We start from the raw sequence: 12,041 nt of genomic DNA on the forward strand, positions 1-12,041 counted from the left end.
CTCTGATGAACTACAACTCCCAGCTGCCCCTGCCAGCTTGGCCAATGGTCAGAGATTGTCAGGGATGATGGGAACAACTGGTGGGCCACAGACTCTCCACCTCCAGTTTAGAATCTCCGTCCGTCGAGCGTGGACTCTTAATCTCAGGCTTGTGGGTTCAAGCCCCATGTTGAGCAAAAGATTCCTGCATTGCAGGGGGCTGGTCCCTTCCAGCTCTATGAGTCTATGAATACCAGTCGCTGGGAATCACAGGTGGGGGGGGGGGAGAAGAGTGCTGTTGGGCTCAGGTCCTGCTTGCATGTTTCCCACCGACATTTGGCTGGCCACTGTGAGAACGAGATGGTGGACTACATGGGGCCTGTAACACACCTTGCCCGGTTCCCCATGGAACTGAACGCTAGGGGGCGCACTTCCAATGTTTTCAAATTTATTTTTTTTAGTCGCGTTTAGTCAATTCTTCGGAGATCAGCCTTCTTTATGAGAGCTGGACCATAAAGAAGGCTGATCCCCAAAGAATTGATGCTTTTGAATTATGGTGCTGGAGGAGACTCTTGAGAGTCCCATGGACTGCAAGAAGATCAAACCTCTCCATTCTTAAGGAAATTAGCCCTGAGTGCTCACTGGAAGGATAGATTGTGAAGCTGAGGCTCCAATACTTTGGCCACCTCATGAGAAGAGAAGACTCCCTGGAAAAGACCCTGATGTTGGGAAAGATGGAGGGCACAAGGAGAAGGGGAAGACAGAGGACGAGATGGTTGGACAGTGTTCTCGAAGCTACCAACATGAGTTTGGCCAAACTGCGGGAGGCAGTGGAAGACAGAAGTGCCTGGCGTGCTCTGGTCCATGGGGTCACGAAGAGTCGGACACGACTAAACGACTAAACAACAACAAGACGGCGTCATCCTCAGCACTTTTCTCTCCAGAGAAAACTTTCGTTCTTATTGCATCCCGACCCGACCCTTTCCTCCAGGGAGCTCAAGATGGTTATATAGCTCCCGCTCCTCTTCCGAATCATGACCCTCGCCATCACTCGGTTAGGTAGGTCAGGCTAAGAGCTGGTGGCTGGCTCAAGATCATCCCCTGAACTTCACGGCTACTTGCGGATTTGAACTCCGCGCTCTAGTCCAGCTGGGCAACACTGGCTCTCTTTGAGCAACCCCACCAGAAGCAAGTCACTGCATTCAGTGAAGATTTTCGACGGGTTAATAGATACTTAGAATGCACTGCTTACTCATGATCCAGCTTAGTATAACAGCAGCGACGTCTCTCCCTCCCAGATTCCAGCCCAGGAAATCTCCCGTCCTTGGATGGATCCCCTGCGCGAGTCTTACTGAGGCCACTTCCTGAGCTTCCAGGGACAAACAAGGAGGAGCAGTCCATTATTGAGGCCGGCCGCAGCAGGTAGCATTGGCGGCAGGCCGCGTTTCCTTTCTCCCTTCTGGGCAATTAATTAAGCCGAGGAAAAGAAGAAGAAATACATAGCGAAAGCCTTTTACGCGTGTCTACTCAGAAGTAAGGGAAGTGTGTGTACTATATAGGATTGCAGCAGGCTTCAGTTGCCTTTAATAGGAAATCCCACCCCTTGCTAAATTCTTCCGACGTTGATGGGCGGCTCCCAACAAAAAACAGTAAAAGCGCAATACAACACCACGCACTCAAAACTTCCCTGAACTGGGCTGCCTTCAGATGAAGGGGAAAGATGAGCTTCGGATCGGAGCCTTGCTCGCTGCATCTGTTCCCATGGAGAGCAACTTCTCTTGCTCGGGCTCTCCGCAAGCCCAGGGCGCTATGAGCGGCGTCTGACATCTAGGAAATGGAGAATTCAAGAAAGAAGTGGTTTCCCAAGGCTGCCTTGGAAATCGGTGTCATTTTAAAGAAGGAAATGCAGCGCGGGTGCATCGCAAGAAGCAACTCCGAAGCGTTAAAGTGACCTGACTGTGTTTATGAATACTAGCTTCCCTAAGCACTTTTGTGGGTGGTTCGATAAAAACGAGCATTTCGCCATACCTAATGGGTAATCCAGTGGTTTTAACCATTCTTCCTACCGTCTGGCAGGACGTTAAAGACCCCCGATCCACACATACAGGTCTCAACGTTTGGTGACTGTTCGCTAAACAAGCGTGTAAACGCTCTCTATGGGAAAGGACTGCGTTTTAGATTGTGCGTAATAATCAGGAAGCTTTCCCGTAGAGTTCGGGACTGGTGCTGCAAGCATCCCGTGCACGTGTGAATGCACCTTTCCTGATCTTGCCACATGGCTGTGTGGGCACTGCGGTAAGTTTGATGATTGTTTTATCCACCTTTAGGTCAAAGGAAAGACGTTTCTTTGGGGAGGGAGGGTTCAAAATTGCTTTGCGCAAGCAAAGGATCCAGCATTCAGCTCCTCCAGATCACCGCAAAGGGTTCCGTTTCCTGCCAGACCTGGACTGCCATCTTCACATAGGAATTGACACCGTGAGACTGACTTCGGAGCAAACCCCGCTTCAATTTGGCTATGTGGTTTAGATGGTTTGCTAGAAAGCAGGGGGCGGCGGCTTTTCTTAACCCAGGGGGCCTCATTGCTTTCGGGAGGCCACATGCCAATCAATGGTGGGGGGGGGGGGGCAGAAGCAACAAGTGGGCGGGGCGAGGAAGGGGTCATTCCCCGTTGCAAGCGGCCAGAAGTCGGAGTTAGCTCCGTGCACACGGAAAAACGTTTCTCCATCACCTGCCCTCCACGCAAAATGCATGATGACAGTTCAAGGAGACTTTAGAGCCAGGCAGAAGCGCCCCAGGAAGATCAAGAGCAGGGTCCGTGAGGGTGCGTGGCATAAGAAGGGAGCTTAGCCTGGGAAGCGGGTTGAGGGCCACATCTAGTGCATTGAAGGGCCGCGTTCTCTCTGGCTCCGAGGTTCCTTTTCTGTAAGCCCCGCAGGAGGCAGATGCTCCCATGGACCTGCACATCGCACGGATGCAGCGTGGTCCTGTTGCTGTTTACTCAGAAGTAAGACCCACTTCCCCAGTAAAGCGAGCACAGAAGGAGCTGTCTTGTAGCTGCGTGGCTGCTACACACACATTTCCCCTTCGTGTCAAAATGAGTTCAAAGGGAACTTTTAGGGAGGGAACGCAAGGTTGCCCAATCCCGCGCAAGCAAGCCCCACCGATGCCCGTGTAGGACTCGATCCTAGGAAACAGTCTGCATGGCGTTTCCAGACAGGGAGCCCCTCCAACCTGCCGCAGCGCTGAGTCTCGAGACACCCTAAACATCAGCAGATTTAGCTTGGCGTCAGGTTTGCAGCCCGTGGCACCCAATTTCTGACGCCGTCCATAGTCGGGAGAGCAACAGCAACTCTCTTCGTTTCCCATTATATTCTCCTTGCGCAAAACCATCTGCCAGCCTTTCCTCAAAGAGCTGCTTTAAGCTAGACGCAGCGCTTCGATCAGCGTCTGCTGCCCTGGTCACCTGCTCGCCTCCTTGCCTTGCAGGTGGGCAGCTGCGGCCTCTGTCGTAGCTTTGCATAGACTGAGCCCCCGGGCGAGTGAAATGAACGAAACAATTTGCAAGGGTTTGGAACAGTGAGAGAGCCGGCGTACGGAGGTCCTTCTCCCTCTCTCCCTCCCTAATCCCCACATTGCCTGGAGAATGCAAGCGAGGAAGAGCCCTAGCTCAGTAGCAGAGCGTCTGCTTTGAATTAAGAGGGTCCCATGTTCAATTCCCGGCATCTCCAAGTAGCAGGGGCGCCATCTTGCCCTCAGGATTGTGTGTGCACTGCCCGCTGCCCCACATGGATGTGCAACATCACACGGACACACCTGCACCTAGTGCGTGTGATGCCATGCAGCCAACAGCCAGCGAGGCACCCTTCTATGCGGTGAGGGACTTTGAGGCAGAGACACTCTGCTTCCCTTCCCCAGCCCCACCACCCAGAAAAAAAATGCCTCGCTCGCTGGCTGCGAAAGACAGAACTGAACTACTTCTCTCCCTGCTGGCTTTTTTCATTGAGTTTGTGGGTGCCTGTCCCCCCCCCAAATTATATTATTGTGGCTGCCCAAGCACCCACAGCCCCCTGAAATTGTCTTCCTATGCTAAGTAGGACTGAGAAAAAGAGGCCCCAAACAGTGGCGTAGCGTAGGGGGTGCAGGGGGGGGGCGGCCGCACCGGGCGCAACATCTGGGGTTAGGGCAAATCCACGGGTTAGGGGGCGCAAATCCACGGGTTAGGGGGCGCAAATTACTTGCCTTGCCCCGGGTGCTGACAACCCACGCTATGCCACTGGCCCCAAAGCAAAACTGGGCCTCTTTGGTGGTGGCGGCGCCGCCGCTCAATCTTTGGAACGCCCTTGCTGCAGAGACTCCGCACGTTTCCTTTTTTAGACGGCTGTTGAAGCCTCTTTGAAAGCAAGATTTGAATGTTGGCTATTCCGCAGCTTGTAGGGACTGTCCTGCTTTTCACTGAGACAGGACATCTCGTGGCGGTGCCGCTGCCCCCCCCCCCCGCCCTTACTAAATAGCTTGTTTTACGGTTCTTCCCAATGCTTCAATTATTGGGGGCGCGTAGCGGGAAGGGCGAGTGGGAAAGGTCGAGGAGCCCCTAATGAAATCCACAAGCCCCGCTCCTCCGTGGCTGTCTTCAATTTTAGCCAAATCATTGCCTTTCCCCAAACAGTAGCGAAGGGTGGGGTGGGGGTGAAAGGGAGCACTACAAGAAGTAAGAACGAGTAATCCGAGAACTGGTCTTATCTTGTTAACCTTTAGATTGTGTAGGATTTGTTTAACGTCCGGCGCTTTGGAGAAGGATGTAGATGTAGATGCCTTTTGTCTTTTTCTGCATGCTGAAAAGCCTCCCTGCTCTCTTCAAAAACAATGAGGATTCGGCCCATAAGGTTCTGCCCTCTTTCTCTCCCGGTTCTTCTTATTCTCTACCTCCCCGCCCCGCTTTAACTTTAAGGAACCTCTGACGCCAGAAGAAAACCCGGAGCATCTGGTTATCCCACAAACAGAAGGCAGGGTGGAGAGAGAGAGAGAGACTCCAAGCGCTATAACCTGCGGCAGGTCCACTGCAAGGCTCCTCCCCACTACTAAAAAACCCCTCATATTATTATTATTATTATTATTATTATTATTATTATTATTATTATTATTATTATTATTATTATTATTATTATTATTATTTAAAAGGCCACGTGAGTAACACACTGCATCCACCACGCCATTAGGCAAGATGAAGTGGCAAGACTTAAGGTGGTTCCTTCTGCTGGTGAGGGGGGCGAAATCAGATTTGAGAAGAAATTCCCCCCCGTACAAAGGACTCTGCGCGGAGTACATTAATACACAATGGAGAAGAGGTTAAGGAAGTTGTGGTTTTTTTGAGGGGGGTTGTGTAAACATCGGAGGCTATGTCCACAATACCGCGCCCCATTCACACACCTGAAGTGGTACAGTCCACAATCCAAGCACCTCGTTCTGCCTAATGCGTCGAATTTATCGTGCGTAAAGAGATGGAGCCGAGGGGGGTACCCTACTCTTTAGCTGCTCTGAGGCGTATAGGACGGCGCTTAGTAGGGCGGAGGAGACCTCTGCTCGGAGGTTTGCTACTTGTCTTTGGAGCGTAAATGGAGACCTCGAAGCTCTTATTCCAGCAGTAGGGAAAACACTTTGTGACGTGCTTTTAAAGCCAAACCAACTTAGTTCCTCCAACTAAAGTGGGACCACGCTTGTCTCGCCACATCTCACCCCCACCCCCTTTGGAAAGGTGGCCATATGCCACTCTCTTCTGTGCCTCGGCACAAAGACTTTTCCCTCTCTCACAAACACATATACACGCCACTCACTGAAATCGATGAGTTTTAGAATCTTGCCCAGTATTTTTGACAACTGGAAAGTGACGGTGGTTCGGTGGCTTGGTGGTACGATTAATTTAGTGTCTACAATACAGGATGTTTTATTTTTTTATTTTTGGAAAAAGAGAAAAATAAACAACAAGAAGAAGTTTATGCGCTGTCTCGCCCACTCGCGTGAGACAGATTTCTTTCCCACTCAACTCTGATTAAATATATTCACGTTCTGTGTTGTTGTTGTTTAAAAGCCATTCCTCCCAGATACGAACAAAGTTGATCATCCCATCCATCATCAGTCGATGAAGGAGCTGATCACAGAGAATTATGAGGTGGAACTGAACTGAACTGAGGTTGCACAAGAGATAAAAGCAAACGAGAGGAGAGTGACCACGGTTTCTCATTATTGATCAGCGATCAGTTCCCCCCTCCCTCCTGTTGTGGATAGAAACCGCGATTTTTTTTTGTGGTTGGTCGTAAACATGTAACTTTGGGAAGTAATTTTTATTCCACTCCTAGTTCCTGTTTTTAACTGAATGGCATCGAAATTCCAAGTAAGGCGTTCTTAGGGTCGGGCTGCAAATAACCAGCTGCAGGGGCAAAGGAGCCCATTCCTAAGGGCCGAGGTCCCTTCGCCCCCGCCCCATAAAATATTTTATCCCCCCCCCAAGTTGATGGGCATTGCCATTCAAATATTTTATTCGAGTTGACATTCCTGTGCAAGAGGAAGATGGGCTTAGCGAGACAATCGACTGGGAACTTCACCTGCGGAGGCGGCGCGGTTGAAATGGGCGCCATCAGCCGAGCAAAACCACTAACCTCCTTCATTTCTGGGCGAAGGGGCGGGGGCTTGCGCAGGAGACTTTCCCCCGCGTCGATTGCGTCCTTGCCCTTTTCAACCCCGGGAATAAAGTCTGTGCAGTGATTCTCCCCAAGTCTTTACAAGGTGATTTCCAACCCTCGCCTTGTCTCCCCTGTTTCTTTGGCCTCGGTGGATCTCTCTTTCAGGGGCATTGCTGTCATCCTAAGGAAGGAAGGAAGGAAAGAGCAGCAAGAGTGAATCCCGTTCCTACAAGCACCTGATTCTTTTTTAATTGAGTTAAGATGGGGCCCGTGCTTCTGCAATCCTCCCTGCTTTCCTTAGAATAATCCTGTGTGTTTCAAGTTCCTTTTTAGCTGGCCAAGCCAGGTCTTCTCTCCGCATCCGCGGATCAGATCAGATCACATCAAGTTGACGATTGAGAGAGAGAGAGAGAAGAGAGAGGAGTTATCTTTAATGGGAAGGCATCAGACATCCCGTAGGCTAGCAACAGTGGTCTTTCCCCCCCCCTTTAATATATATATATATATGTATTTCAATATACACAAACACACAGAGCGCGCACTTTCAGACAAGAAGAGGAGCGCGCAGGAATCGAGGCTGAGGCGCTCTTGTAAATCAATCCACCTAGACCTCAATCCAGGCAAAGCGAAGGAAGGTTGCATTGTGCGCCAAACAGCGTCTCCCCCCCCCCTTGATGCGTCTATTGGGGAGCGGGGGGTGGGGGTGGGGTGGGGAGGAGACGTTTGGCAGCTCCCTTCATCCCTCGTTTCCAATCACGCTCTTGGCTCCCTCGTTTTTCTTTACCGCAAGGTCTCCCTCACCTGATCACTGATGGAGTGCTAAGCAGGCAGACCTCGCAGCTTTGCGAATACTGGCAGGTAGGGTCCGATTTCATTATTATTAATTAATTAATTTATTATTATTGCTTTTCATTTGCTGGGAAGGGAAATTTCTATCTATTAGTATTACTACTAGCCGCATTTCTACATGGGATTATAGATCCCCTCAAAAGCAAGGTGCTGTGGTAAGATGCCAGAGGTTAGACATTTGCGCCAGTTCTCCATAGAGGTGCGGTGGAGATTGCGATTGCGGGGCGGCGGGCGGGAAGAGAGAGAAAGGAAAGAGAAAGAGCGGAACTCTCATTCCCCACCCCCACCCCCCAATTAGCTTGTTTATTTTAATTAACGCAGGAATCCTTTGCGAGAAGGACCAACCTCCTCCTCTTGGTTACATCACCGCGTCTCTCCCTTCCGTCCCTCCATCCCCAAACCCATCCCCCTTTCTTACCCCTTAAGGAGGAACCACTTTGGGGGCCCCCAAATAAACACCCCTTTCTAGAGCTCTTCAGGTAAGACGCTGCCTTGAACGTTTGCTACGGATCTCAGGGTTGTTACTGCTAATAACGATGATGATGGCGATAAAAATAAGAACAATAACTTTTACAACAGCAACCTGCATCTCCTCAGGTGTGTTCCCATTGGAGGCATGGAGACGTGTTTTGAGTGGGGGTGGGGGTGCCTTATCTGGACAGGATCCGGTCTGTTGTGGAGCTTAGAAGTCAAGCTGGCAGGTTTGGGGGCTGCTTCAAGGGATGAAGGGGTTTCTTTGAGCCGCGGGGGTTTTGCATCTGGACTCGCCAGAAATAAAACCAGCCCTCCTTTTGCGATGTGAATTTTTACGCGCTCCCCGTGCGCCTTTTCCCTACCTCGGTTCGCCTCGCCTCGCCGGCAAACTGGCTTAAGTCGCAGGCGGGCGAGGTATACAAGGCGAGCTTCCATTATTAGCTTCAGAAGCCCTTCTCTTGAAACCCCCTTCGCGTTAGAGACCCGGCCGCCGCCTCCCCCCTTTTTACGCTTCTCTTTCTCTGGCTGGGGGCTGGAGACCTGCAATCCGGCGCCAGGGGCTTTTCTGTTCGCTTCTTAAAAGCCCCTCGTTGCTTTGCTCCAAATCATCCCTTTTTTTCCTTTCAGTTTAATCCGGTAGGAGAAAACTTTTATTTCTCTTTCTCATCTGAATATGGGCATCCTTGGAAGGTTTCTTTTGCTTCTTGCCCGTTGGTCCCGGCACAAATGAGTAATAGTTTTTAAAAAATAATAATGAGGGAACCTCAGTAAACAGCAAAAAAAAAGTGGTTCTTGAGACAGCCGGAGGAAACAGACAGGGGAAGGAAGGCGAGCCGAAGCTTAGTACCTCTGGAACCTGAAATTGAAAAAACAACAACCCTGAAACGGAGTCCCCAATAAAGACTAATAAGAAGGGGAGACTTATCTTGGAGGGACTTTTGCCACGTTTGCCTTGTTTGGCATTTTGATTCCGTTCCGGCGCTTGATGTGCGTGTGAGATTCAGGAGGCGACTACCAAAACAATTCTGCTCCTTCTGGGCGCTTCCTTTGTTTTTCTAAAATATAGGTGTGCTGAGCTCTTCGATACAATGGGCTTGAACCAAGCGCACTTAAGCAAGTCCCACTGATGTCAAGGAAAGGATCTGAGCACGTGCTTCGTTGAATCCAAGGAAGCCCTGAACTTTTGTGCTCACTAGGTGCCTGTAAGATGCATCTTCAGTGGAGCTTACTCCCATGGAAGTGTGAGTAGGCTTGCACCCTTAACCGTAATATTAAGGGTCCCTTCAGCCTATACATCTATGATTAAGAGTGCAATCCTTTGCCAACTCGGATGAGAGTAAGCCCCACTGAAGACACCCTGGGACCTTTTGCTTTCTCAATGCCATCATCGCACTCTGGAGCCAACCTGGAGACAGTTATGTTTCATCGCCAGCCAGCTCTGGAGGCCCCGAACAGGGATTATAGCGTTCCAAACATAGCTAGATCTATCGTTAGCTCCCTCTGGCAGAGGAGAAGATCAGGAAGCGGTGTCTTTTGAAAGGCTGGGGGACGTTTGAGATCCAAGATTCCCCTGAAAGGAGGAATCTGTTGGTGACTTTTGGTCCACAGTCACTCACACAATGAAGAGTGACTCGCCTTGTCCCTTTACGCAATGATGTGGATAGAATCAGTCACCCTTCTGAGTCTCTCTCTCTCTCTCTCTCTCTCTCTCTCTCTCTCACACACACACACACACACACACACACACACACACTTTCAGGTCCCCCACTGCTCTATTAAAACGGAGCCAGGCTACTTTCTGTTCAGAGGCAGCCAGTGCGTAGAGCAAAATGATTAGCCGTCTCCGCTTTCGGGTTTCCTTATCCTTCCTCTGTCTAATTATTTGTTGGTCAGTTATTAATCCGCACGTGGATACTTTGTCCTAGAGCCAAAGACAAGCCCCCTTCACGCTGTAATAGGCTTTAGACCCTCGCCTGTGGCGGAACAGGGGCCGGACGGAGGGTTCCAGTGGCTCCCCTCCCCATCTCCTCTCTTCTCTTGATAATCGCTTGGATTTCTATTTTACTTCTTTAAACCCTCTCGCCGGAGCATGTTCCTCGCCTGTGCCAAAGCCCGGCTGCTTCGCAGGCTCGCCGCCAACGGTTTTGTTGCAGAGGCTGGGGGAGCCGTTTACCGGGGGATTAGCCCGAGCCGAACAAATCGCCCCCATCCATCCTCCACGCGCCTTGAAGCGCGGAGTGCAAAATCTGGAGCTTTTGTGTTTCACTACACCCCCGTATTCCGCTCCCTCACCCCCCAAAAAAACCCTTCTCCTCCTACGACAATGGACAAGCATGATGGCCGTGTGAAAACGACGCTTGTCACTATCTACCATTTAACGCTCCGACAAGGAGCGCCGATTATCCGTTATATTCAGATTCTGTTGTAAGAACAGGCTTGGTTCCCTCCCCTTTGGCGCTTCATCTATACGAAACGATAATTATGATAACAAACGCAACAACGATAGGAATCCACTCTGTTTGTTATTAATTATGATGGTGGCAATAATTATGATAATAAATAAATCCGCGCTTATACAGAGCGTCCGGGAGCTTCTGCGCCCAGTGGCTCCACAATGCTTGACACCCCCCCAAAAATGTTTTTCCTAATTTGGGGCGTCTACAAGCTCTGTTTCCCTGCAGGCCCCAGATAGGGAAGGGCCTTCTCTTCCAAACCCAAAGTATATGCCAACAAACAGGGCAACCCTCGTTTAGCCCCTGGCTTTCACCTTGTGCGTCCTCTAGGATTTCCCGAGCGCGGTTGTATCTCTCCGTCTCTCCCACCAGCAACTTGTCTCCTCCTGCCCCCAATTGCTCACATACCCGGGGGGTATTTTGCCAGCTCTTCCTCCGAGACGCCTCCTTCGCCCCCTCCAGCCTTCCTGCAAGCGGCAGCCCTTTCCAGCTTCTCGAGGAAAAAAAGGGAGATCTGGTAAAAAGAAATTGAAGGAGATTCACCTTGACTGCTGAAAGAAAGGCCTTCGGAAACTCGCCGGTTCTTCGCAGGAAACTCCTCAACATCCTTTCTCCGGGGGAAGACCCGGGAGGTGCTGCTGTCTAACACAACACACCTTATGGCGAGAATCCTTTGCGCCCTTGACCTGTGAGGAAACCCCCATTAAAGTCGGCGTGGGGTTCGTTTTTGGGCAGAGAAGCATAGGATCGGGTTGCGCCCTTGCGCAAGAGCAGCAGCAGTGTTTGGGGTTGCTTCCGAGGACGATGGGTTTTGGATGAGTGTGTTTAGATAAGGTGGGGACACTCGGGTCTCCTTGGCTGAGTTCTTGCAGAAAAGGAAACACGTTGCTGTCATTTCTGTAGGTGTTTATCCCCACCCCACCCCCTTGCAACAACACCGCGAGGTAGGTTTTGTGTGAAGGATCAGGCACCGAAGGGAGTCAACTCAAAACTATCGAAACTTGACCCAGAACAACTTTAGGGTTGCTTTTCATGAATGAAGCGTGCGTGCCCAACTCTAGAGAAAAGGAGGCGGGGTTTTGTTTACGTTATTATTTCGCCCCCCCCCCCGTCTAAATTTAGGACACGATGTAGCCAAAGTGAAGCTCTGTCAAGATCCTCATTGGTTTCAAGGGGAGAACTCTCCCTGGGCTTTTCAGTTTTCAGTTTTGCGCCTTAAGAATGTAAGCACCTAGCGGCTGCAGCGCCTCGGAAGGACCCAGCGTTTTTTGTTCTGCTCCTGCCGCCGTTCCGGCTTTACCTTCAAGAACAAGCAAAGGAGTCTGGAGGGGGAAGGGAAGAGAAGCAAGCAACTTCCCAAGTGCTCTCGCTTTTGATTCCAGACCCAGGAAGGAAAAGAGCTTCAGCCCGGAAATGGTTCTTCTGGGGTTCTTCTGACCCGCTTCCAGGAGAGAAGAGGGAGTCTTCAAATCCTTTCCAGAGCGCTCACCCGGAGAACTCACTTTTCTAGAGATCACTTTTTCCATCCGAATCTCCAGTTCCAAGACAGAAAGATGAAAAGGCGAAAGCAAAGATAGGCAGACAGGCAGCATAGTTAGACCGTCATCAT

General features: G+C 50.7%; 1 protein-coding gene across 1 annotated transcript in view; it reads left to right on the forward strand.

Annotated features, from left to right (window-relative positions):
• Nucleotides 1-7,375: 7,375 nt before the first annotated feature.
• Nucleotides 7,376-12,041, forward strand: part of LHX9 (LIM homeobox 9) — a 47,508-nt gene continuing 42,842 nt past the window's right edge. Inside the window, exon 1 of the mRNA XM_028732555.2 lies at nucleotides 7,376-7,514. The gene's annotated coding sequence lies outside the window, so the exon portion shown is untranslated. The remainder of the gene's footprint in view (nucleotides 7,515-12,041) is intronic.

The sequence above is a fragment of the Podarcis muralis genome, chromosome 5 (assembly GCF_964188315.1).
Source record: "Podarcis muralis chromosome 5, rPodMur119.hap1.1, whole genome shotgun sequence".
Classification (NCBI taxonomy): domain Eukaryota; kingdom Metazoa; phylum Chordata; class Lepidosauria; order Squamata; family Lacertidae; genus Podarcis; species Podarcis muralis.